Raw genomic sequence first — 25,087 nt, forward strand, 5'->3', positions numbered from 1 at the left:
TCTGTTAAGAAGCTTCAATATGCAATACTTTTTCTTCAGAAAGCAAACAACAATTACGCAAGGTCTTAGGTTATGGAGATAAAGGGGCTTCATCTCCGAACTTCTCGCAAGCAAAGCGAGCGATCTACCATTCGGGATACCTCTACGTTGTGATGAAGTATCGCGTAGGTAGTTTGTCCAGTCGGCAATTCTGAGTTTTTTCTTGGTAGATCTGCTATTGGATTGAAGTTTCAATGTGCAATAGTTTTTGTGCAGAATGAGAAAAACAATTACGGAATGTCTTAAGTTTTGGAGATGCGGGGCATTGATCCCCTTTCCTCACGCATGCGAAGCGAGCGCTCTACGATTTGAGCTACATCCCCGTTATTTAGAGCTATCGCGTAGGTTTCTTTCTCAGTTGGCAACTATGAGGTTTTTTTCGCAGAAAGTCTGCTTCTGTTAAGAAGTTTCAATATGCAATACTTTTTCTTCAGAAAGCAAACAACATTCACGCAACGTCTCAGGTTATGGAGATGCAGGGCCTTCATTTTTGAACCCCTCGCAAGCAAAGCGAGCGATCTACCATTCGGGATACCTCCACGTTGTGTTAAAGTATCGCGTAGGTAGTTTGTCCATCCTGCGATTCTGAGTTTTTTCTTGGTAGATCTGCTATTGGATTGAAGTTTCAATGTGCAATAGTTTTTCTGCAGAAAGCGAAAAACAATTACGGAAAGTCTGAAGATTTGGAGATGCAGGGCCTTCATCTTGCTTTTGGAATAATGTTTCAATATGCAATAGTTTTTCTGCAGAAAGCGAAAAAAAATTAACGGAAGCTCTGGAGATGCGGGGCATTGCTCCCCGAAACTCTCGCATGCGAAGCGAGCGCTCTACCATTTGAGCTACATCCCCGTTATTAAGAATTATCGCGTAGGTCTCATGCTCAGTCGGCAACTATGAGTTTTTTGTCGCAGAAAGTCTGCTTCTGTTAAGAAGCTTCAATATGCAATACTTTTTCTTCAGAAAGCAAACAACAATTACGCAAGGTCTTAGGTTATGGAGTTCAAGGGGCTTCATCTCCGAACCTCTCGCATGCAAAGCGAGCGCTCTACCATTTGCGGTACATCACCGTTGTTAAGATCTATCGCGTAGGTCTCATGCTCAGTCGCCAACTATGAGTTTTTTTGTCGCAGAAAGTCTGCTTCTGTTAAGAAGCTTCAATATGCAATACTTTTTCTTCAGAAAGCAAACAACAATTACGCAAGGTCTTAGGTTATGGAGATAAAGGGGCTTCATCTCCGAACCTCTCGCATGCAAAGCGAGCGCTCTACCATTTGAGGTACATCCACGTTGTTAAGAACTATCGCGTAGGTCTCTTTCTCAGTCGGCAACTATGAGGTTTTTTTTGCCGAAAGTCTGTTTCTGTTAAGAAGTTTCAATATGCAATACTTTTTCTTCAGAAAGCAAACAATAATTACGCAGGGTCTCAGGTTATGAAGATGCAGGGCCTTCATCTCCGAACCTCTCGCAAGCAAAGCGAGCGATCTACCTTTCGGGATACCTCCACGTTGTGATAAAGTATCGCGTAGGTAGTTTGCCCAGTCGGCAATTCTGAGTTTTTTCTTGGTAGATCGGCTATTGGATTGAAGTTTCAATGTGCAATAGTTTTTCTGCAGAAAGAGAAAAACAATTACGGATTGTCTCAAGTTTTGGAGATGCGGGGCATTGCTCCCCGTTCCTCTCGCACGCGGAGCGAGCGCTCTGCCATTTGAGCTACATCCCCGTTATTAAGAACTATCGCGTAGGTTTCTTTCTCAGTCGGCAACTATGAGGTTTTTTTTCGCAGAAAGTCTGCTTCTGTTAAGAAGTTTCAATGTGCAATACTTTTTCTTCAGAAAGCAAACAACATTTACGCAAGGTCTCAGGTCTTGGAGATGCAGGGCCTTCATCTTCGAACCTCTCGCAAGCAAAGCGAGCGATCTACCACTCGGGATACCTCCACGTTGTGTTAAAGTATAGCGTATGTAGTTTGTCCAGTCGGCAATTCTGCGTTTTTTGGTAGATCTGCCATTGGATTGAAGTTTCAATGTGCAATAGGTTTTCTGCAGAAAGAGAAAAACACTTACGGAATGTCTTTAGTTTTGGAGATGCGGGGTATTGATCCCCGTACCTCTCGCATGCGAAGCGAGCGCTCTACCATTTGAGCTACATCCCCGTTATTAAGATTTATCGCGTAGGTCTCATGCTCAGTCGGCAACTATGAGTTTTTTTGTCGCAGAAAGTCAGCTTCTGTTAAGAAGCTTCAATATGCAATACTTTTTCTTCAGAAAGCAAACAACAATTACGCAAGTCCTTAGGTTATGGAGTTCAAGGGGCTTCATCTCCGAACCTCTCGCATGCAAAGCGAGCGCTCTAGCATTTGCGGTACATCACCGTTGTTAAGATCTATCGCGTAGGTCTCATGCTCAGTCGGCAACTATGAGTTTTTTTGTCGCAGAAAGTCTGCTTCTGTTAAGAAGCTTCAATATGCAATACTTTTTCTTCAGAAAGCAAACAACAATTACGCAAGGTCTTAGGTTATGGAGATAAAGGGGCTTCATCTCCGAACCTCTCGCATGCAAAGCGAGCGCTCTACCATTTGAGGTACATCCACGTTGTTAAGAACTATCGCGTAGGTCTCTTTCTCAGTCGGCAACTATGAGGTTTTTTTTGCCGAAAGTCTGTTTCTGTTAAGAAGTTTCAATATGCAATACTTTTTCTTCAGAAAGCAAACAATAATTACGCAGGGTCTCAGGTTATGAAGATGCAGGGCCTTCATCTCCGAACCTCTCGCAAGCAAAGCGAGCGATCTACCTTTCGGGATACCTCCACGTTGTGATAAAGTATCGCGTAGGTAGTTTGCCCAGTCGGCAATTCTGAGTTTTTTCTTGGTAGATCGGCTATTGGATTGAAGTTTCAATGTGCAATAGTTTTTCTGCAGAAAGAGAAAAACAATTACGGATTGTCTCAAGTTTTGGAGATGCGGGGCATTGCTCCCCGTTCCTCTCGCACGCGGAGCGAGCGCTCTGCCATTTGAGCTACATCCCCGTTATTAAGAACTATCGCGTAGGTTTCTTTCTCAGTCGGCAACTATGAGGTTTTTTTTCGCAGAAAGTCTGCTTCTGTTAAGAAGTTTCAATGTGCAATACTTTTTCTTCAGAAAGCAAACAACATTTACGCAAGGTCTCAGGTCTTGGACATGCAGGGCCTTCATCTTCGAACCTCTCGCAAGCAAAGCGAGCGATCTACCATTCGGGATACCTCCACGTTGTGTTAAAGTATAGCGTATGTAGTTTGTCCATCCTGCGATTTTGAGTTTTTTCTTGGTAGATCTGCTATTGGATTGAAGTTTCAATGTGTAATAGTTTTTCTGCAGAAAGCGAAAAACAATTACGGAAAGTCTGAAGATTTGGAGATGTAGGGCCTTCATCTTGCTTTTGGAATAATGTTTCAATATGCAATAGTTTTTCTGCAGAAAGCGAAAAACATTTACGGAAGCTCTGGAGATGCGGGGCATTGCTCCCCGAAACTCTCGCATGCGAAGCGCGCGCTCTTTTATTTGAGCTACATCCACGTTGTTTAAGATAATCGCGTGGGTTTTAGCTCAGTCGGTAACTATGAGGTTTTTCACAGAAAGTCTGCTTTTGAATGAAGTTTCAATATGCAATAGTTTTTCTTCAGAAAGCGAATAACAATTACGCAGGGTCTCAGGTTTTGGAGATGCGGGGCTTTTATCTCCGTGCCTCTCGCATGCAAAGCGAGCGCTCTAACGTTCGGGCTGCCTCCACGTTGTGGTAAAGTATCGCGTAGGTTTTTTGTCCAATCGGCAATTCTGAGTTTTTTTTGGTAGATCTGCCATTGGATTGAAGTTTCAATGTGCAATAGATTTTCTGCAGAAAGAGAAAAACACTTACGGAATGTTTTTAGTTTTGGAGATTCGGGGCATTGATCCCCTTACCTCTCGCATGCGTAGCGATCGCTCTACCATTTGAGCTACATCCCCGTTGTTAAGATCTATCGCGTAGGTCTCTTGCTCAGTCGGCAACTATAAGGTTTTTTTTCGCAGAAAGTCTGCTTCTGTTAAGAAGTTTCAAAAGCAATACTTTTTCTTCAGAAAGCAAACAACAATTACGCAAGGTCTTAGGTTATGGAGATGCAGGGCCTTCATCTCCGAACCTCTCGCATGCAAAGAGAGCGCTCTACCATTTGAGCTACATCACCGATGTTAAGATCTATCGCGTAGGTCTCATTCTCAGTTGCAACTATGAGTTTTTTTGTCGCAGAAAGTCTGCTTCTGTTAAGAAGCTTCAATATGCAATACTTTTTCTTCAGAAAGCAAACAACAATTACGCAAGGTCTCAGGTTATGGAGATGCAGGGCCTTCATCTCCGAACCTCTTGTATGCAAGCATGCAAAGCGAGCGCTCTACCATTTGTGCTACATCCCCGTTATTAAGAACTATCGCGTAGGTTTCTTTCTCAGTCGGCAACTATGAGGTTTTTTTTCGCAGAAAGTCTGCTTCTGTTAAGAAGTTTCAATGTGCAATACTTTTTCTTCAGAAAGCAAACAACATTTACGCAAGGTCTCAGGTCTTGGACATGCAGGGCCTTCATCTTCGAACCTCTCGCAAGCAAAGCGAGCGATCTACCATTCGGGATACCTCCACGTTGTGTTAAAGTATAGCGTATGTAGTTTGTCCATCCTGCGATTTTGAGTTTTTTCTTGGTAGATCTGCTATTGGATTGAAGTTTCAATGTGTAACAGTTTTTCTGCAGAAAGCGAAAAACAATTACGGAAAGTCTGAAGATTTGGAGATGTAGGGCCTTCATCTTGCTTTTGGAATAATGTTTCAATATGCAATAGTTTTTCTGCAGAAAGCGAAAAACATTTACGGAAGCTCTGGAGATGCGGGGCATTGCTCCCCGAAACTCTCGCATGCGAAGCGCGCGCTCTTTTATTTGAGCTACATCCACGTTGTTTAAGATAATCGCGTGGGTTTTAGCTCAGTCGGTAACTATGAGGTTTTTCACAGAAAGTCTGCTTTTGAATGAAGTTTCAATATGCAATAGTTTTTCTTCAGAAAGCGAATAACAATTACGCAGGGTCTCAGGTTTTAGAGATGCGGGGCTTTTATCTCCGTGCCTCTCGCATGCAAAGCGAGCGCTCTAACGTTCGGGCTGCCTCCACGTTGTGGTAAAGTATCGCGTAGGTAGTTTGTCCAATCGGCAATTCTGAGTTTTTTTTGGTAGATCTGCCATTGGATTGAAGTTTCAATGTGCAATAGATTTTCTGCAGAAAGAGAAAAACACTTACGGAATGTTTTTAGTTTTGGAGATTCGGGGCATTGATCCCCTTACCTCTCGCATGCGTAGCGATCGCTCTACCATTTGAGCTACATCCCCGTTGTTAAGATCTATCGCGTAGGTCTCTTGCTCAGTCGGCAACTATAAGGTTTTTTTTTCGCAGAAAGTCTGCTTCTGTTAAGAAGTTTCAAAAGCAATACTTTTTCTTCAGAAAGCAAACAACAATTACGCAAGGTCTTAGGTTATGGAGATGCAGGGCCTTCATCTCCGAACCTCTCGCATGCAAAGAGAGCGCTCTACCATTTGAGCTACATCACCGATGTTAAGATCTATCGCGTAGGTCTCATTCTCAGTTGGCAACTATGAGTTTTTTGTCGCAGAAAGTCTGCTTCTGTTAAGAAGCTTCAATATGCAATACTTTTTCTTCAGAAAGCAAACAACAATTACGCAAGGTCTCAGGTTATGGAGATGCAGGGCCTTCATCTCCGAACCTCTTGCATGCAAGCATGCAAAGCGAGCGCTCTACCATTTGTGCTACATCCCCGTTATTAAGAACTATCGCGTAGGTTTCTTTCTCAGTCGGCAACTATGAGGTTTTTTTTCGCAGAAAGTCTGCTTCTGTTAAGAAGTTTCAATGTGCAATACTTTTTCTTCAGAAAGCAAACAACATTTACGCAAGGTCTCAGGTCTTGGACATGCAGGGCCTTCATCTTCGAACCTCTCGCAAGCAAAGCGAGCGATCTACCATTCGGGATACCTCCACGTTGTGTTAAAGTATAGCGTATGTAGTTTGTCCATCCTGCGATTTTGAGTTTTTTCTTGGTAGATCTGCTATTGGATTGAAGTTTCAATGTGTAATAGTTTTTCTGCAGAAAGCGAAAAACAATTACGGAAAGTCTGAAGATTTGGAGATGTAGGGCCTTCATCTTGCTTTTGGAATAATGTTTCAATATGCAATAGTTTTTCTGCAGAAAGCGAAAAACATTTACGGAAGCTCTGGAGATACGGGGCATTGCTCCCCGAAACTCTCGCATGCGAAGCGCGCGCTCTTTTATTTGAGCTACATCCACGTTGTTTAAGATAATCGCGTGGGTTTTAGCTCAGTCGGTAACTATGAGGTTTTTCACAGAAAGTCTGCTTTTGAATGAAGTTTCAATATGCAATAGTTTTTCTTCAGAAAGCGAATAACAATTACGCAGGGTCTCAGGTTTTGGAGATGCGGGGCTTTTATCTCCGTGCCTCTCGCATGCAAAGCGAGCGCTCTAACGTTCGGGCTGCCTCCACGTTGTGGTAAAGTATCGCGTAGGTAGTTTGTCCAATCGGCAATTCTGAGTTTTTTTTGGTAGATCTGCCATTGGATTGAAGTTTCAATGTGCAATAGATTTTCTGCAGAAAGAGAAAAACACTTACGGAATGTTTTTAGTTTTGGAGATTCGGGGCATTGATACCCTTACCTCTCGCATGCGTAGCGATCGCTCTACCATTTGAGCTACATCCCCGTTGTTAAGATCTATCGCGTAGGTCTCTTGCTCAGTCGGCAACTATAAGGTTTTTTTTCGCAGAAAGTCTGCTTCTGTTAAGAAGTTTCAAAAGCAATACTTTTTCTTCAGAAAGCAAACAACAATTACGCAAGGTCTTAGGTTATGGAGATGCAGGGCCTTCATCTCCGAACCTCTCGCATGCAAAGAGAGCGCTCTACCATTTGAGCTACATCACCGATGTTAAGATCTATCGCGTAGGTCTCATTCTCAGTTGGCAACTATGAGTTTTTTTGTCGCAGAAAGTCTGCTTCTGTTAAGAAGCTTCAATATGCAATACTTTTTCTTCAGAAAGCAAACAACAATTACGCAAGGTCTCAGGTTATGGAGATGCAGGGCCTTCATCTCCGAACCTCTTGCATGCAAGCATGCAAAGCGAGCGCTCTACCATTTGTGGTACATCCACGTTGTTAACAACTATCGCGTAGGTCTCTCTCTCAGTCGGCAAATATGAGTTTTTTTTTCGCCGAAAGTCTGTTTATGTTAAGAAGTTTCAATATGCAATACTTTTTCTTCAGAAAGCAAACAACAATTAAGCAGGGTCTCAGGTTATGGAGATGCAGGGCCTCCATCTCCGAACCTCTCGCAAGCAAAGCGAGCGATCTACCTTTCGGGATACCTCCACGTTGCGATAAATTATCGCGTAGGTACTTTGTCAAGTCGGCAATTCTGAGTTTTTTGTTGGTAGATCTGCTATTGGATTGAAGTTTCAATGTGCAATAGTTTTTCTGCAGAAAGAGAAAAACAATTACGGATTGTCTCAAGTTTTGGAGATGCGGGGCATTGCTCCCCGTTCCTCTCGCACGCGGAGCGAGCGCTCTGCCATTTGAGCTACATCCCCGTTATTAAGAACTGTCGCGTAGGTTTCTTGCTCAGTCGGCAACTATGAGGGAAAGTCTGCTTCTGTTAAGAAGTTTCAATATGCAATACTTTTTCTTCAGAAAGCAATTAACATTTACGCAGGGTCTTAGGTTATGGAGATGCAGGGCCTTTATCTTCGAACCTCTCGCAAGCAAAGCGAGCGATCTACCATTCGGGATACCTCCACGTTGTGTTAAAGTATCGCGTAGGTAGTTTGTCCATCCTGCGATTCTGAGTTTTTTCTTGGTAGATCTGCTATTGGATTGAAGTTTCAATGTGCAATAGTTTTTCTGCAGAAAGCGAAAAACCATTACGGAATCTTTCGAGATGCTTGGCATTGATCCGCGTGCCTCTCGCATGCAAAGCGAGCGCTCAACCATTTGAGCTACATCCTAGGTGCTTAAATCTATCGCGTAGGTCTCATACGCAGTCGGCAACTATGAGGTTTTTTGTCGCAGAAAGTCTGCTTCTGTTAAGAATTTTCCAAATGCAATACTTTTTCTTCAGAAAGCAAACAACAATTACGCAAGGTCTCAGCTTAGGGAGATGCAGGGCCGTCATCTCCGAACCTCTCGCGAGCAAAGCGAGCGATCTACCTTTCGTGATACCTCCACGTTGTGTTAAAGTATCGCGGAGGTAGTTTGTCTAGTCGGCAATTCTGATTTTTTTCTTGGTAGATCTGCTATTGGATTCAAGTTTCAATGTGCAATAGTTTTTCTGCAGAAAGCGAAAAACAATTACGGAACCTCTGGAGATGCGGGAATCGATCCGCGTACCTCTAGCATGCAAAGCGAGCGCTCTACCACTAGAGCTTCATCCTCGGTGCTTGAAACTATCGCGTAGGTCTCATACTCAGTCGGCAACTATGAGGTTTTTTGTCGCAGAAAGTCTGCTTCTGTTAAGAATTTTCAATATGCAATACTTTTTCTTCAGAAAGCAAACAACAATTACGCAAACAACAAAAACTTGAGGCACTCATCAAATGGTAACCACTATCTCCAGATAATCTATTGCATATTGAAATTCCTAACAAGTAGATTTTCTGCGAACGAAAAAAAAACTTCATAGTTGCTGACTAAGCGAAAAAAAATTCCGCGAGATTTGATGAACATGGGTTGTAGGTCAAATGGTAGAGCGCCTACTTAGCAAGCCAGAAGTACGGGGAGCAATACCCAGCATCTCCGAAGTTAAGGACATCGAGCAATTAATTAACTTTCTTCAGAAAACTACTGAATATTGAAGTCTTATACAAGAAACACTTTCCAAGAAAATATTTAACCTTTTGTTTGCCGACTGAAACAAAAATTTCCTCGACAGTTTTAAATCATGGGGATGTAGCTCAAATGGTAGAGCGCTCGGTTAGCTTGCGAGAGGTACGGGGATCAATGCCCCGCATCTCCAAAACTAGAGACACTCATCAAATGGTAATCTTTATCTCCAGATAATCTATTGCATATTGAAATTCCTAACAAAAACATTTTCTGCGAACGAAAAGAAAAACCGCATAGTTGCTGACTAAGCGAGAAAAATTCCGCGAGATTTGATAAACATGGGATGTAGGTCAAATGGTAGAGCGCCCACTTATCAAACCAGAAGTACGGGGAGCAATACCCCGCATCTCCAAAGTTAAGGACATCGAGTATTTAATTAACTTTCTTCAGAAAACTACTGAATATTGAAATCCTATACAAGAAATACCTTCCCAGAAAATTTATAATTTCTTGTTTGCCGACTGAAACAAAGGCTTCCTCGACAGTTCTAAACTATGGGGATGTAGCTCAAATGGTAGAGCGCTCGCTTTGCATTCGAGAGGTACGGGGATCGTTGCACCAGAACTCCAAAACTAGAGCCACTCATCAAAAGGTAATCACTATCTCCAGATAATCTATTGCATATTGAAATTCCTAACAAGTAGATTTTCTGCGACCGAAAAGAAAAACTTCGTATTTGCTCACTAAGCGAAAAAAAAATCCGCGAGATTTGATAAACATGGCATGTAGGTCAAATGGTAGAGCGCCTACTTAGCAAGCCAGAAGTACGGGGAGCAATACCCCGCATCTCCGAAGTTAAGGACATCGAGCAATTAATTATCTTTCTTCAGAAAACTACTGAATATTGAAGTCTTATACAAGAAATACCTTCCCAGAAAATTTATAATTTCTTGTTTGCCGACTGAAACAAAGGCTTCCTCGACAGTTCTAAACTATGGGGATGTAGCTCAAATGGTAGAGCGCTCGCTTTGCATGCGAGAGGTACGGGGATCGATGCCACGCATCTCCAAAACTAGAGCCACTCATCAAATGGTTATCACTATCTCAAGATAATCTATTGCATATTGAAATTCCTAACAAAAACATTTTCTGCGGACGAAAAGAAAAACCGCATAGTTGCTGACTAAGCGAAAAAAATTCCGCGAGATTTGATAAACATGTGATGTAGGTCAAATGGTAGAGCGCCCACTTATCAAGCCAGAAGTACGGGTAGCAATACCCAGCATCTCCAAAGTTGAGGACATCGAGTAGTTAATTAACTTTCTTCAGAAAACTACTGAATATTGAAATCTTGTACAAGAAAGACCTTCCCATAAAATTTATAACCTCTGACTGAAACAAAAGCTTCCTCGACAGTTCCCAAGTATTGGGATGTAGCTCAAATGGTAGCGCGCTCGCTTTGCATGCGAGAGGTACGGGGATCGATGCCCCGCATCTCCAAAACTAGAGCCACTCATCAAATGGTTATCACTATCTCAAGATAATCTATTGCATATTGAAATTCATATCAAGTAGATTTTCTGCGAACGAAAAGAAAAACTTCATAGTTGCTGACTAAGCGGAAAAAAATTCCACGAGATTTGATGAACATGGGATGTAGGTCAAATGGTAGAGCGCCCACTTATCAAGCCAGAAGTACGGGGAGCAATACCCCGCATCTCCAAAGTTAAGGACATCGAGTATTTAATTAACTTTCTTCAGAAAACTACTGAATATTGAAATCTTATACAAGAAATACCTTCCCAGAAAATTTATAACCTCTTGTTTGCCGACTGAAACAAAAGCTTCCTCGACAGTTCTCAACTATGGGGATGTAGCTCAAATGGTAGAGCGCTCGCTTTTCTTGCGAGAGTTACGGGGATCGATGCCCCGGATCTCCATATCTAGAGACACTCATCTAATGGTAATCACTATCTCCTGATAATCTATTGCATATTGAAATTCCTAACAAAAACATTTTCTGCGAACGAAAAGAAAAACCGCATAGTTGCTGACTAAGCGAAAAAAATTCCGCGAGATTTGATAAACATGGGATGTAGGTCAAATGGTAGAGCGCCCACTTATCAAACCAGAAGTACGGGGAGCAATACCCCGCATCTCCAAAGTTAAGGACATCGAGTATTTAATTAACTTTCTTCAGAAAACTACTGAATATTGAAATCCTATACAAGAAATACCTTCCCAGAAAATTTATAACCTCTTGTTTGCCGACTGAAACAAAAGCTTCCTCGACAGTTCTAAACTATGGGGATGTAGCTCAAATGGTAGAGCGCTCGCTTTGCATTCGAGAGGTACGGGGATCGTTGCACCAGAACTCCAAAACTAGAGCCACTCATCAATAGGTAATCACTATCTCCAGATAATCTATTGCATATTGAAATTCCTAACAAGTAGATTTTCTGCGAACGAAAAGAAAAACTTCGTATTTGCTCACTAAGCGAAAAAAACATCCGCGAGATTTGATAAACATGGCATGTAGGTCAAATGGTAGAGCGCCTACTTAGCAAGCCAGAAGTACGGGGAGCAATACCCCGCATCTCCGAAGTTAAGGACATCGAGCAATTAATTAACTTTCTTCAGAAAACTACTGAATATTGAAGTCTTATACAAGAAATACCTTCCCAGAAAATTTATAACTTCTTGTTTGCCGACTGAAACAAAGGCTTCCTCGACAGTTCTAAACTATGGGGATGTAGCTCAAATGGTAGAGCGCTCGCTTTGCATGCGAGAGGTACTGGGATCGATGCCACGCATCTCCAAAACTAGAGCCACTAATCAAATGGTTATCACTATCTCAAGATAATCTATTGCATATTGAAATTCCTAACAAAAACATTTTCTGCGCACGAAAAGAAAAACCGCATAGTTGCTGACTAAGCGAAAAAAATTCCGCGAGATTTGATAAACATGTGATGTAGGTCAAATGGTAGAGCGCCCACTTATCAAGCCAGAAGTACGGGTAGCAATACCCAGCATCTCCAAAGTTGAGGACATCGAGTAGTTAATTAACTTTCTTCAGAAAACTACTGAATATTGAAATCTTGTACAAGAAAGACCTTCCCATAAAATTTATAACCTCTGACTGAAACAAAAGCTTCCTCGACAGTTCCAAACTATTGGGATGTAGCTCAAATGGTAGCGCGCTCGCTTTGCATGCGAGAGGTACGGGGATCGATGCCCCGCATCTCCAAAACTAGAGCCTCTCATCAAATGGTTATCACTATCTAAAGATAATCTATTGCATATTGAAATTCATATCAAGTAGATTTTCTGCGAACGAAAAGAAAAACTTCATAGTTGCTGACTAAGCGGAAAAAAATTCCACGAGATTTGATGAACATGGGATGTAGGTCAAATGGTAGAGCGCCCACTTATCAAGCCAGAAGTACGGGGAGCAATACCCCGCATCTCCAAAGTTAAGGACATCGAGTATTTAAATAACTTTCTTCAGAAAACTACTGAATATTGAAATCTTATACAAGAAATACCTTCCCAGAAAATTTATAACCTCTTGTTTGCCGACTGAAACAAAAGCTTCCTCGACAGTTCTAAACTATGGGGATGTAGCTCAAATGGTAGAGCGCTCGCTTTTCTTGCGAGAGTTACGGGGATCGATGCCCCGGATCTCCATAACTAGAGACACTCATCTAATGGTAATCACTATCTCCTGATAATCTATTGCATATTGAAATTCCTAACACCAAGTAGATTATCTGCGAACGAAACGAAAAACTTCATATTTGCTGACTAAGCGAAAAAAATTCCGCGAGATTTGATAAACATGGGTTGTAGGTCAATTGGTAGAGCGTCCACTTATCAAGCCAGAAGTACGGGGAGCAATACCCCGCATCTCCAAAGTTAAGGACATCGAGTTTTTAATTAACTTTCTTCAGAAAACTACTGAATATTGAAGTCTTATACAAGAAAGACCTTCCCAGAAAATTTATAACCTCTTGTTTGCCGATTGAACCAAAGGCTTCCTCGACAGTTCTAAACTATGGGGTTGTAGCTCTAACAAATGGTAGAGAGCTCGCTTTGCATTCGAGAGGTACGGGGATCGATGCCCCGGATCTCCAAAACTAGAGACACGCATCAAATGGTAATCACTATCTCCAGATAATCTATTGCATATTTAAATTCCTAACAATAGATTTTCTGCGAACGAAAAGGAAAACTTCATAGTTGCTGACTAAGCGAAAAAAAATTCCGCGAGACTTGATAAACTTGGGATGTAGGTCAAATGGTAGAGCGCCCACTTATCAAGCCAGAATTACGGGGAGCAATACCCCGCATCTCCAAAGTTGAGGACATCGAGTATTTCATTAACTTTCTTCAGAAAACTACTGAATATTGAAATCTTGTACAAGAAATACCTTCCCAGAAAATTTATAAACTCTTGTTTGCCGACTGAAACAAAAGCTTCCTCGACAGATTCAAACTATGGGGATGTAGTTCAAATGGTAGAGCGCTCGCTTTGCATGCGAGAGGTACGGGGATCGATGCCCAGCATCTCCAAAACTAGAGCCACTCATCAAATGGTAATCACTATCTCAACATAATCTATTGCATATTGAAATTCCTAACAAGTAGATTTTCTGCGAACGAAAAGAAAAACTTCATAGTTGCTAAAAAAAATTCCGCGAGATTTGATAAACATGGGATGTAGGTCAAATGGTAGAGCGCCCACTTATCCAGCCAGAAGTACGGGGAGCAATACCCCGCATCTCCAAAGTTAAGGACATCGAGTATTTAATTAACTTTCTTCAGAAAACTACTGAATATTGAAATCCTATACAAGAAATACCTTCCCAGAAAATTTATAACCTCTTGTTTGCCGACTGAAACAAAAGCTTCCTCGACAGTTCTAAACTATGGGGATGTAGCTCAAATGGTAGAGCGCTCGCTTTGCATTCGAGAGGTACGGGGATCGTTGCACCAGAACTCCAAAACTAGAGCCACTCATCTGCGAACGAAAAGAAAAACTTCATAGTTGCTGACTAAGCGAAAAAAATTTCGCGAGAATTGATAAACATCGGATGTAGGTCAAATGGAAGAGCGCCAACTTATCAAGCTAGAAGTACGGGGAGCAATACCCCGCATCTCCAAAGTTAAGGACATCGAGTTTTTAATTAACTTTCTTCAGAAAACTACTGAATATTGAAATCTTATACAAGAAATACCTTCCCAGAAAATTTATAACCTCTTGATTGCCGACTGAAACAAAAGCTTCCTCGACAGTTTTAAAGCATGGGGATGTAGCTCAAATCGTAGAGCGCTCGCTTTGCTTGCGAGAGGTACGGGGATCGATGCCCCGCATCTCCAAAACTAGAGACACTCATCAAATGGTAATCACTATCTCCAGATAATCTATTGCATATTGAAATTCCTAACAAGTAGATTTTCTGCGAACGAAACGAAAAACTTCATAGTTGCTGACTAAGCGAAAAAAAAAATCCGCGAGATTTGATAAACATGGGATGTAGGTCAAATGGTAGAGCGCCCACTTAGCGAGCCAGAAGTACGGGGAGCAAAACCCCGTATCTCCAAAGTTCAGGACATCGAGCAATTAATTAAATTTCTTCAGAAAACTACTGAATATTGAAGTCTTATACAAGAAATACCTTACCAGAAAAATTTTAACCTCTTGTGTGCCGACTGAAACAAAAGCTTCCTCGACAATATTAAATCATGGGGATGTAGCTCAAATGGTAGAGCTCTCGCTTAGCATGCGAGAGGTACGGGGATCAATGCACCGCATCTACAAAACTAGAGCCACTCATCAAATGGTAATCACTATCTCCAGATAATCTATTGCATATTGAAATTCCTAACAAGTAGATTTTCTGCGAACGAAAAGAAAAACTTCATAGTTGCTGACTGACTAAGCGAAAAAAAATTCCGCGAGATTTGATAAACTTGGGATGTAGGTCAAATGGTAGAGCGCCTACTTATCAAGCCAGAAGTACGGGGAGCAATACCCCGCATCTCCGAAGTTAAGGACATCGAGCAATTAATTAACTTTCTTGAGAAAACTACTGAATATTGAAATCCTATACAAGGAAAACCTTCCCAGAAAATTTATAACCTCTTGTTTGCCGACTGAAACAAAAGCTACCTCGACAGTTCTTTACTATGGGGATGTAGCTCAAATGGTAGAGCGCTCGCTTTGCATGCGAGAGGTACCGTGATCGATGCCCCGGATCTCCAAAACTAGAGCCACTCATCAAATGGTAATCACTATCTCCAGATAATCTATTGCATATTGAAATTCCTAACAAGTGGATTTTCTGCGAATGAAAAGAAAAACTTCATAGTTGCCGACTAAGCGAAAAAAAAATCCGAGAGATTTGATAAACATGGCATGTAGATCAAATGGTAGAGCGTCTACTTAGCAAGCCAGAAGTACGGGGAGCAGTACCCCGCATCTCCGAAGTTAAGGACATCGAGCAATTAATTAACTTTCTTCAGAAAACTACTGAATATTGAAATCTTATACAAGAATTACCTTCCCAGAAAATTTATAACCTCTTCTCTGCCGACTGAAACAAAAGCTTCCTCGAAAGTTTTAAATCATGGGGATGTAGCTCAAATAGTAGAGCGCTCGCTTTGCTTACGAGAGGTACGGGGATCGATGCCCCGGATCTCCAAAACTAGAGCCACTATTCAAATGGTAACCACTATCTCCAGATAATCTATTGCACATTGAAATTCCTAACAAGTAGATTTTCTGCGAACGAAAAGAAAAACTTCATAGTTGCTGACTAAGCGAAAAAAAATTCCGCGAGATTGGATAAACATGGGATGTAGGTCAAATGGTAGAGCGCCAACTTATCAAGCCAGAAGTACGGGGAGCAATATCCCGCATCTCCGAAGATAAGGACATCGAGTATTTAAATAACTTTCTTGAAAAAACTACTGAATATTGAAATCTTATACAAGAAATACCTTCCCAGAACATTTATAACCTCTTGTTTGCTGACTGAAACAAAAGCTTCCTCGACAGTTCTGTTCTAATTTATGGGGATGTAGCTCAAATGGTAGAGCGCTAGCTTTGCATGCGAGAGGTACGGGGATCAATGCACCGCATCTACAAAACTAGAGCCACTCATCAAATGGTAATCACTATCTCCAGATAATCTATTGCATATTGAAATTCCTAACAAGTAGATTTTCTGCGAACGAAAAGAAAAACTTCATAGTTGCTGACTGACTAAGCGAAAAAAAATTCCGCGAGATTTGATAAACTTGGGATGTAGGTCAAATGGTAGAGCGCCTACTTATCAAGCCAGAAGTACGGGGAGCAATACCCCGCATCTCCGAAGTTAAGGACATCGAGCAATTAATTAACTTTCTTGAGAAAACTACTGAATATTGAAATCCTATACAAGAAAAACCTTCCCAGAAAATTTATAACCTCTTGTTTGCCGACTGAAACAAAAGCTTCCTCGACAGTTCTTTACTATGGGGATGTAGCTCAAATGGTAGAGCGCTCGCTTTGCATGCGAGAGGTACCGTGATCGATGCCCCGGATCTCCAAAACTAGAGCCACTCATCAAATGGTAATCACTATCTCCAGATAATCTATTGCATATTGAAATTCCTAACAAGTGGATTTTCTGCGAATGAAAAGAAAAACTTCATAGTTGCCGACTAAGCGAAAAAAAAATCCGAGAGATTTGATAAACATGGCATGTAGGTCAAATGGTAGAGCGTCTACTTAGCAAGCCAGAAGTACGGGGAGCAGTACCCCGCATCTCCGAAGTTAAGGACATCGAGCAATTAATTAACTTTCTTCAGAAAACTACTGAATATTGAAATCTTATACAAGAATTACCTTCCCAGAAAATTTATAACCTATTCTCTGCCGACTGAAACAAAAGCTTCCTCGAAAGTTTTAAAGCATGGGGATGTAGCTCAAATAGTAGAGCGCTCGCTTTGCTTACGAGAGGTACGGGGATCGATGCCCGGATCTCCAAAACTAGAGCCACTATTCAAATGGTAACCACTATCTCCAGATAATCTATTGCACATTGAAATTCCTAACAAGTAGATTTTCTGCGAACGAAAAGAAAAACTTCATAGTTGCTGACTGACTAAGCGAAAAAAAATTCCGCGAGATTTGATAAACTTGGGATGTAGGTCAAATGGTAGAGCGCCTACTTATCAAGCCAGAAGTACGGGGAGCAATACCCCGCATCTCCGAAGTTAAGGACATCGAGCAATTAATTAACTTTCTTGAGAAAACTACTGAATATTGAAATCCTATACAAGAAAAACCTTCCCAGAAAATTTATAACCTCTTGTTTGCCGACTGAAACAAAAGCTTCCTCGACAGTTCTTTACTATGGGGATGTAGCTCAAATGGTAGAGCGCTCGCTTTGCATGCGAGAGGTACCGTGATCGATGCCCCGGATCTCCAAAACTAGAGCCACTCATCAAATGGTAATCACTATCTCCAGATAATCTATTGCATATTGAAATTCCTAACAAGTGGATTTTCTGCGAATGAAAAGAAAAACTTCATAGTTGCCGACTAAGCGAAAAAAAAATCCGAGAGATTTGATAAACATGGCATGTAGGTCAAATGGTAGAGCGTCTACTTAGCAAGCCAGAAGTACGGGGAGCAGTACCCCGCATCTCCGAAGTTAAGGACATCGAGCAATTAATTAACTTTCTTCAGAAAACTACTGAATATTGAAATCTTATACAAGAATTACCTTCCCAGAAAATTTATAACCTATTCTCTGCCGACTGAAACAAAAGCTTCCTCGAAAGTTTTAAAGCATGGGGATGTAGCTCAAATAGTAGAGCGCTCGCTTTGCTTACGAGAGGTACGGGGATCGATGCCCGGATCTCCAAAACTAGAGCCACTATTCAAATGGTAACCACTATCTCCAGATAATCTATTGCACATTGAAATTCCTAACAAGTAGATTTTCTGCGAACGAAAAGAAAAACTTCATAGTTGCTGACTAAGCGAAAAAAAATTCCGCGAGATTGGATAAACATGGGATGTAGGTCAAATGGTAGAGCGCCAACTTATCAAGCCAGAAGTACGGGGAGCAATATCCCGCATCTCCGAAGATAAGGACATCGAGTATTTAAATAACTTTCTTGAAAAAACTACTGAATATTGAAATCTTATACAAGAAATACCTTCCCAGAACATTTATAACCTCTTGTTTGCCGACTGAAACAAAAGCTTCCTCGACAGTTCTGTTCTAATTTATGGGGATGTAGCTCAAATGGTAGAGCGCTAGCTTTGCATGCGAGAGGTACGGGGATCGATGCCCCGGAGCTCCAAAACTAGAGCCACTATTCAAATGGTAATCACTATCTCCAGATAATCTATTGCACATTGAAATTCCTAACAAGTAGATTTTCTGCGAACGAAAAGAAAAACTTCATAGTTGCTGACTAAGCGAAAAAAAATTCCGCGAGATTTGATAAACATGGGATGTAGATCAAATAATAGAGCGCCTACTTAGCAAGCCAGAAGTACGGGGAGCAATACCCCGCATCTCCGAAGTTAAGGACATCGAGCAATTAATTAACTTTCTTCAGAAAACTACTGAATATTGAAGTCGTATACAAGAAACACCTGCAAGAAAAATTTCAACCTCTTGTTTGCCGACTGAAACAAAAGCTTCCTCGACAATATTAAATCATGGGGATGTAGCTCAAATAGTAGAGCGCTCGCTTAGCAAGCGGGAGGTACGGGGATCAATGCCCCGCATCTCCAAAACTAGAGCCACTCAGCAAATGGTAATCACTAAATCTATTGCATATTGAAATTCCTAACAAGTAGGTTTTCTGCTAACGAAAAGAAAAACTTCATAGTTGCTGACTAAGCGAAAAAAAGTTCCGCGAGATTTAATAAACATGGGATGTAGGTCAAATGGTAGAGCTCCTACTTAGCAAGCCAGAAGTACGGGGAGCAATACCCCGCATCTCCGAAGTTAAGAACATCGAGCAATTAATTAAATTGCTTCAGAAAACTACTGAACATTGAAGTCTTATACAAGAAATACCTTCCCAGAAAATTTATAACCTCTTGTTTGCCGACTGAAACAAAAGCTTCCTCGACAGTTCTTGACTTTGGGGATGTAGCTCAAATAGTAGAGCGCTCGCTTTGCATGCGAGAGGTACTGTGAACGATGCCCAGGATCTCCAAAACTAGAGCCACTCATCAAATGGTAATCACTATCTCCAGATAATCTATTGCATATTGAAATTCCTAACAAGTGGATTTTCTGCGAACGAAAAGAAAACCTTCATAGTTGCCGACTAAGCGAAAAAAAATTCCGCGAGATTTGATAAACATGGGATGTAGGTCAAATGGTAGAGCGCCCACTTAGCAAGCCAGAAGTACGGCGAGCAATACCCCGCATCTCCGAAGTTAAGAACATCGAGCAATTAATTAAATTGCTTCAGAAAACTACTGAACATTGAAGTCTTATACAAGAAATACCTTCCCATAAAAATTTTAACCTCTTGTTTGCCGACTGAAACAAAAGCTTCCTCGACAGTTCTAAACTTTGGGGATTTAGCTCAAATGGTAGAGCGCTCGCTTTGCATGCGAGAGGTACGGGGAATGATGCCCCGGATCTCCAAAACTAGAGCCACTATTCAAATGGTAATCACTATCTCCAGATAATCTGTTGCACATTGAAATTCCTAGCAAGTAGATTTTCTGCGAACGAAAAGAAAAACTTCATAGTTGCTGACTAAGCGAAAAAAAATTCCGCGAGATTTGATAAACACGGGATGTAGGTCAAATGGTAGAGCGCCCACTTACCAAGCCAGAAGTACGGGGAGCAATATCCCGCATCTCCGAAGTTAAGGACATCGAGTATTTAAATATCTTTCTTCAGAAAACTACTGAATATTAAAATCTTATACAAGAATTACCTTCCCAGAAAATGTATAACCTCTTGTTGGCCGACTGAAACAAAAGCTTCCCCGACAGCGCTGTTCTAAACTATGGGGATGTAGCTCAAATGGTAGAGAGCTCGCTTTGCAAGCGAGAGGTACGGGGATCGATGCCCCGGAGCTCCAAAACTAGAGCCACTATTCAAATGGTAATCACTATCTCCAGATAATCTATTGCACATTGAAATTCCTAACAAGTAGATTTTCTGCGAACGAAAAGAAAAACTTCATAGTTGCTGACTAAGCGAAAAAAAATTCCGCGAGATTTGATAAACATGGGATGTAGGTCAAATAGTAGCGCGCCTACTTAGCAAGCCAGAAGTACGGGGAGCAATACCCCGCATCTCCGAAGTTAAGGACATCGAGCAATTAATTAACTTTCTTCAGAAAACTACTGAATATTGAAGTCGTATACAATAAACACCTTCCAGGAAATGTATCACCTCTTGTTTGCCGACTGAAACAAAAGCTTCCTCGACAGTTTCAAATCATGGGAATGTAGCTCAAGTGGTAGAGAGCTAGCTTAGCATGTGAGAGGTACGGGGATCAATGCCCCGGATCTATAAAACTTGAGCCACTCATCAAATGGAAATCACTATCTCATGATAATCTATTGCATATTGAAATTCCTAACAAGTAGATTTTCTGCGAACGAAAAGAAAAACTTCATAGTTGCTGACCAAGCGAAAAAAAATTCCGCGAGATTTGATAGTAATGGGGATGTATGTCAAATGGTAGAGCGGTCACTTATCAAGTCAGAAGTACGGGGAGCAATACCCCGCATCTCCAAAGTTAAGGACATCGAGTTTTTAATTAACTTTCTTCAGAAAACTAATGAATATTGAAATCCTATACAAGAAATACCTTCCCAGAAAACTTATAACCTCTTGTTTGCCGACTGAAACAAAAGCTTCCTCGACAGTTCTAAACTATGTGGATGTAGCTAAAATGGTACAGCTCTCGCTTTGCATGCGAGAGGTACGGTGATCGATGCCCCGGATCTCCAAAACTAGAGCCACTCATTAAATGGTAACCACTATCTCCAGATAATCTATTGCATATTGAAATTCCTAACAAGTAGATTTTCTGCGAACGAAAAGAAAAACTTCATAGTTGCTGACTAAGCGAAAAAAAATTCCACGACCTTTGATAAACATGGGATGTAGGTCAAATGGTAAAGCGCCCACTTATCAAGCCAGAAGTACGGGGAGCACTACTTCGCATCTCCGAAGTTAAGCACATCGAGTATTTAATTAACTTTCTTCAGAAAACTACTGAATATTGAAATCCTATACAAGAAATACCCTCACAGAAAATTTATAACCTCTTGTTTGCCGACTGAAACAAAAGCTTCCTCGACAGTTCTAAACTATGGGGATGTAGCTCAAATGGTAGAGCGCTTGCTTTGCATGCGAGAGGTACGGGGATCGATGTCCCGGATCTTCAAAACTAGATCCACTCATCAAAAAAGTAATCACTATCTCCAGATAATCTGTTGCATATTGAAATTCCTAACAAGTAGATTTTCTGCGAACGATAAAAAAACTTCATAGTTGCTGACTGAGCGAAAAAAAATTCCGCGAGATTTGATAAACATGGGATGTAGCCAAATGGTAGAGCGCCCACTTTTCAAGCCAGAAGTACGGGGAGCACTACCCCGCATCTCCAAAGTTAAGGACATCGAGTTTTTAATTAACTTTCTTCAGAAAACTACTGAATATTGAAATCTTATACAAGAAATACCTTCCCAGAAAATTTATAACCTCTTGTTTGCCGACTGAAACAAAAGCTTCCTCGACAGTTCTAAATTATGGGGATGTAGCTCAAATGGTAGAGCGCTCGCTCTGCATGCGAGAGGTACGGGGATCGATGCCCCGCATCTCCAAAACTAGAGCCACTCATCAAATGGTAATCACTATCTCCAGATATTCTATTGCAAATTGAAATTCCTAACAAGTAGATTTTCTGCGAACGAAAAGAAAAAGTTCATAGTTGCTGACTAAGCGAAAAAAAGTTCCGCGAGATTTGATAAACATGGGATGTAGGTCAAATGGTAGAGCGCCTACTTAGCAAGCCAGAAGTACGGGGGAGCAATACCCCGCACCTCCGAAGTTAAGGACATCGAACAATTAATTAACTTTCTTCAGAAAACTACTGAATATTGAAGTCTCATACAAGAAATACCTTCCAAAAAAAATTTTAACCTCTTGTTTGCCGACTGAAACAAAAGCTTCCTGGACAGTCATAAATCATGGGGATGTAGCTCAAATGGTAGAGCGCTCGCTTAGCATGCGAGAGGTACGGGGATCAATTCCCCGCATCTCCAAAACTTGAGTCACTCATCAAATGGTAATCACTATCTCAAGATAATCTATTGCATATTGAAATTCCTAACAAGTAGATTTTCTGCGAACGAAAAGAAAAACTTCATAATTGCTGACTAAGCGAAAAAAAAATCCGCGAGATTTGATAAACTTGGGATGTAGGTCAAATGGTAGAGCGCCCACTTATCAAGCCAGAAGTACGGGGAGCAGTATCCCGCATCTCCAAAGTTAAGGACATCGAGTATTTAAATAACTTTCTTCAGAAAACTACTGAATATTGAAATCTTATACAAAAAATACCTTCCCAGGAAATGTATAACCTCTTGTTTGCCGACTGAAACAAAAGCTTCCCCGACAGTGCTGTTTTAAACTATGGGGATGTAGCTCAAATGGTAGAGCGCTCGCTTTGCATGCGAGAGGTACGGGGATCGATGCCCCGGAGCTCCAAAACTAGAGACACTATTCAAATGGTAATCACTATCTCCAGATAATCTATTGCACATTGAAATTCCTAACAAGTAGATTTTCTGCGAACGAAAAGAAAAACTTCATAGTTGCTGACTAAGCGAAAAAAAATTCCGCGAGATTTGATAAACATGGGATGTAGGTCAAATAGTAGCGCGCCTACTTAGCAAGCCAGAAGTACGGGGAGCAATACCCCGCATCTCCGAAGTTAAGGACATCGTGCAATTAATTAACTTTCTTCAGAAAACTTCTGAATATTGAAGTCGTATACAAGAAACAACTTCCAAGAAAAATTTTAACCTCTTGTTTGCCGACTGAAACAAAAGCTTCCTCGACAGGTTCAAATTATGGGAATGTAGCTCAAGTGGTAGAGAGCTAGCTTAGCCTTTGAGAGGTACGGGGATCAATGCCCCGGATCTACAAAACTTGAGCCACTCATCAAATGGTAATCACTATCTCATGATAATCTATTGCATATTGAAATTCCTAACAAGTAGATTTTCTGCGAACGAAAAGAAAAACTTCGCTGACCAAGCGAAAAAAAATTCCGCGAGATTTGATAGTAATGGGGATGTATGTCAAATGGTAGAGCGGTCACTTATCAAGCCAGAAGTACGGGGAGCAATACCCCGCATCTCCAAAGCTAAGGACATCGAGTTTTTAATTAACTTTCTTCAGAAAACTACTGAATATTGAAATCCTATACAAGAAATACCTTCCCAGAAAACTTATAACCTCTTGTTTGCCGACTGAAACAAAAGCTTCCTTGACAGTCTTAACCTATGTGGATGTAGCTCAAATGGTAGAGCGCTTGCTTTGCATGCGAGAGGTACGGGGATCGATGCCCCGGATCTTCAAAACTAGAGACACTCATCAAATGGTAATCACTATCTCCAGATATTGCAAATTGAAATTCCTAACAAGTAGATTTTCTGCGAACGAAAAGAAAAAGTTCATAGTTGCTGACTAAGCGAAAAAAAGTTCCGCGAGATTTGATAAACATGGGATGTAGGTCAAATGGTAGAGCGCCTACTTAGCAAGCCAGAAGTACGGGGAAGCAATACCCCGCATCTCCAAAATTAAGGACACCGAGTTTTTAGTTAACTTTCTTCAGAAAACTACTGAATATTGAAATCTTATACAAGAAATACCTTCCCAGAAAATTTATAACCTCTTGTTTGCCGACTGAAACAAAAGCTTCCTCGACAGTTCTAAAATATGGGGATGTAGCTCAAATGGTAGAGCGCTCGCTTTGCATGCGAGAGGTACGGGGATCGATGCCCCGCATCTCCAAAACTAGAGACACTCATCAAATGGTAATCACTATCCTCAGATATTGCAAATTGAAATTCCTAACAAGTAGATTTTCTGCGAACGAAAAGAAAAAGTTCATAGTTGCTGACTAAGCGAAAAAAAATTTCCGCGAGATTTGATGAACATGGGATGTAGGTCAAATGGTAGAGCGCCTACTTAGCAAGCCAGAAAGAAGTACGGGGGAGCAATACCCCGCATCTCCGAAGTTAAGGACATCGAACAATTAATTAACTTTCTTCAGAAAACTACTGAATATTGAAGTCTCATACAAGAAATACCTTCCAAAAAAAATTTTAACCTCTTGTTTGCCGACTGAAACAAAAGCTTCCTCGACAGTTCTAAATTATGGGGATGTAGCTCAAATGGTAGAGCGCTCGCTTTGCATGCGAGAGGTACGGGGATCGATGCCCCGCATCTCCAAAACTAGAGACACTCATCAAATGGTAATCACTAACTCCAGATATTGCAAATTGAAATTCCTAACAAGTAGATTTTCTGCGAACGAAAAGAAAAAGTTCATAGTTGCTGACTAAGCGAAAAAAAAGTTCCGCGAGATTTGATAAACATGGGATGTAGGTCAAATGGTAGAGCGCCTACTTAGCAAGCCAGAAGTACGGGGGAGCAATACCCCGCATCTCCGAAGTTAAGGACATCGAACAATTAATTAACTTTCTTCAGAAAACTACTGAATATTGAAGTCTCATACAAGAAATACCTTCCAAAAAAAATTTTAACCTCTTGTTTGCCGACTGAAACAAAAGCTTCCTCGACAGTTCTAAATTATGGGGATGTAGCTCAAATGGTAGAGCGCTCGCTTTGCATGCGAGAGGTACGGGGATCGATGCCCCGCATCTCCAAAACTAGAGACACTCATCAAATGGTAATCACTAACTCCAGATATTGCAAATTGAAATTCCTAACAAGTAGATTTTCTGCGAACGAAAAGAAAAAGTTCATAGTTGCTGACTAAGCGAAAAAAAAGTTCCGCGAGATTTGATAAACATGGGATGTAGGTCAAATGGTAGAGCGCCTACTTAGCAAGCCAGAAGTACGGGGGAGCAATA

General features: G+C 41.2%; 1 protein-coding gene and 5 non-coding genes across 6 annotated transcripts in view; 5 read left to right on the forward strand and 1 right to left on the reverse strand.

The window, feature by feature from the left end:
* Positions 1-25,087, forward strand: part of LOC134851617 (uncharacterized) — a 168,142-nt gene that overhangs the window by 45,447 nt on the left and 97,608 nt on the right. The window lies entirely within an intron of this gene.
* On the reverse strand, positions 2,119-2,191 carry Trnaa-cgc (transfer RNA alanine (anticodon CGC)). Its single transcript has one exon. It is a non-coding gene; the product is annotated as a tRNA-Ala (tRNA).
* On the forward strand, positions 22,174-22,246 carry Trnaa-agc (transfer RNA alanine (anticodon AGC)). Its single transcript has one exon. It is a non-coding gene; the product is annotated as a tRNA-Ala (tRNA).
* Trnaa-ugc (transfer RNA alanine (anticodon UGC)) lies at positions 23,930-24,002 on the forward strand. The gene has a single exon. It is a non-coding gene; the product is annotated as a tRNA-Ala (tRNA).
* Positions 24,371-24,443, forward strand: Trnaa-ugc (transfer RNA alanine (anticodon UGC)). The gene has a single exon. It is a non-coding gene; the product is annotated as a tRNA-Ala (tRNA).
* Positions 24,808-24,880, forward strand: Trnaa-ugc (transfer RNA alanine (anticodon UGC)). Its single transcript has one exon. It is a non-coding gene; the product is annotated as a tRNA-Ala (tRNA).

The sequence above is a fragment of the Symsagittifera roscoffensis genome, chromosome 7 (genome assembly GCF_963678635.1).
Source record: "Symsagittifera roscoffensis chromosome 7, txSymRosc1.1, whole genome shotgun sequence".
Classification (NCBI taxonomy): Eukaryota; Metazoa; Xenacoelomorpha; order Acoela; family Convolutidae; genus Symsagittifera; species Symsagittifera roscoffensis.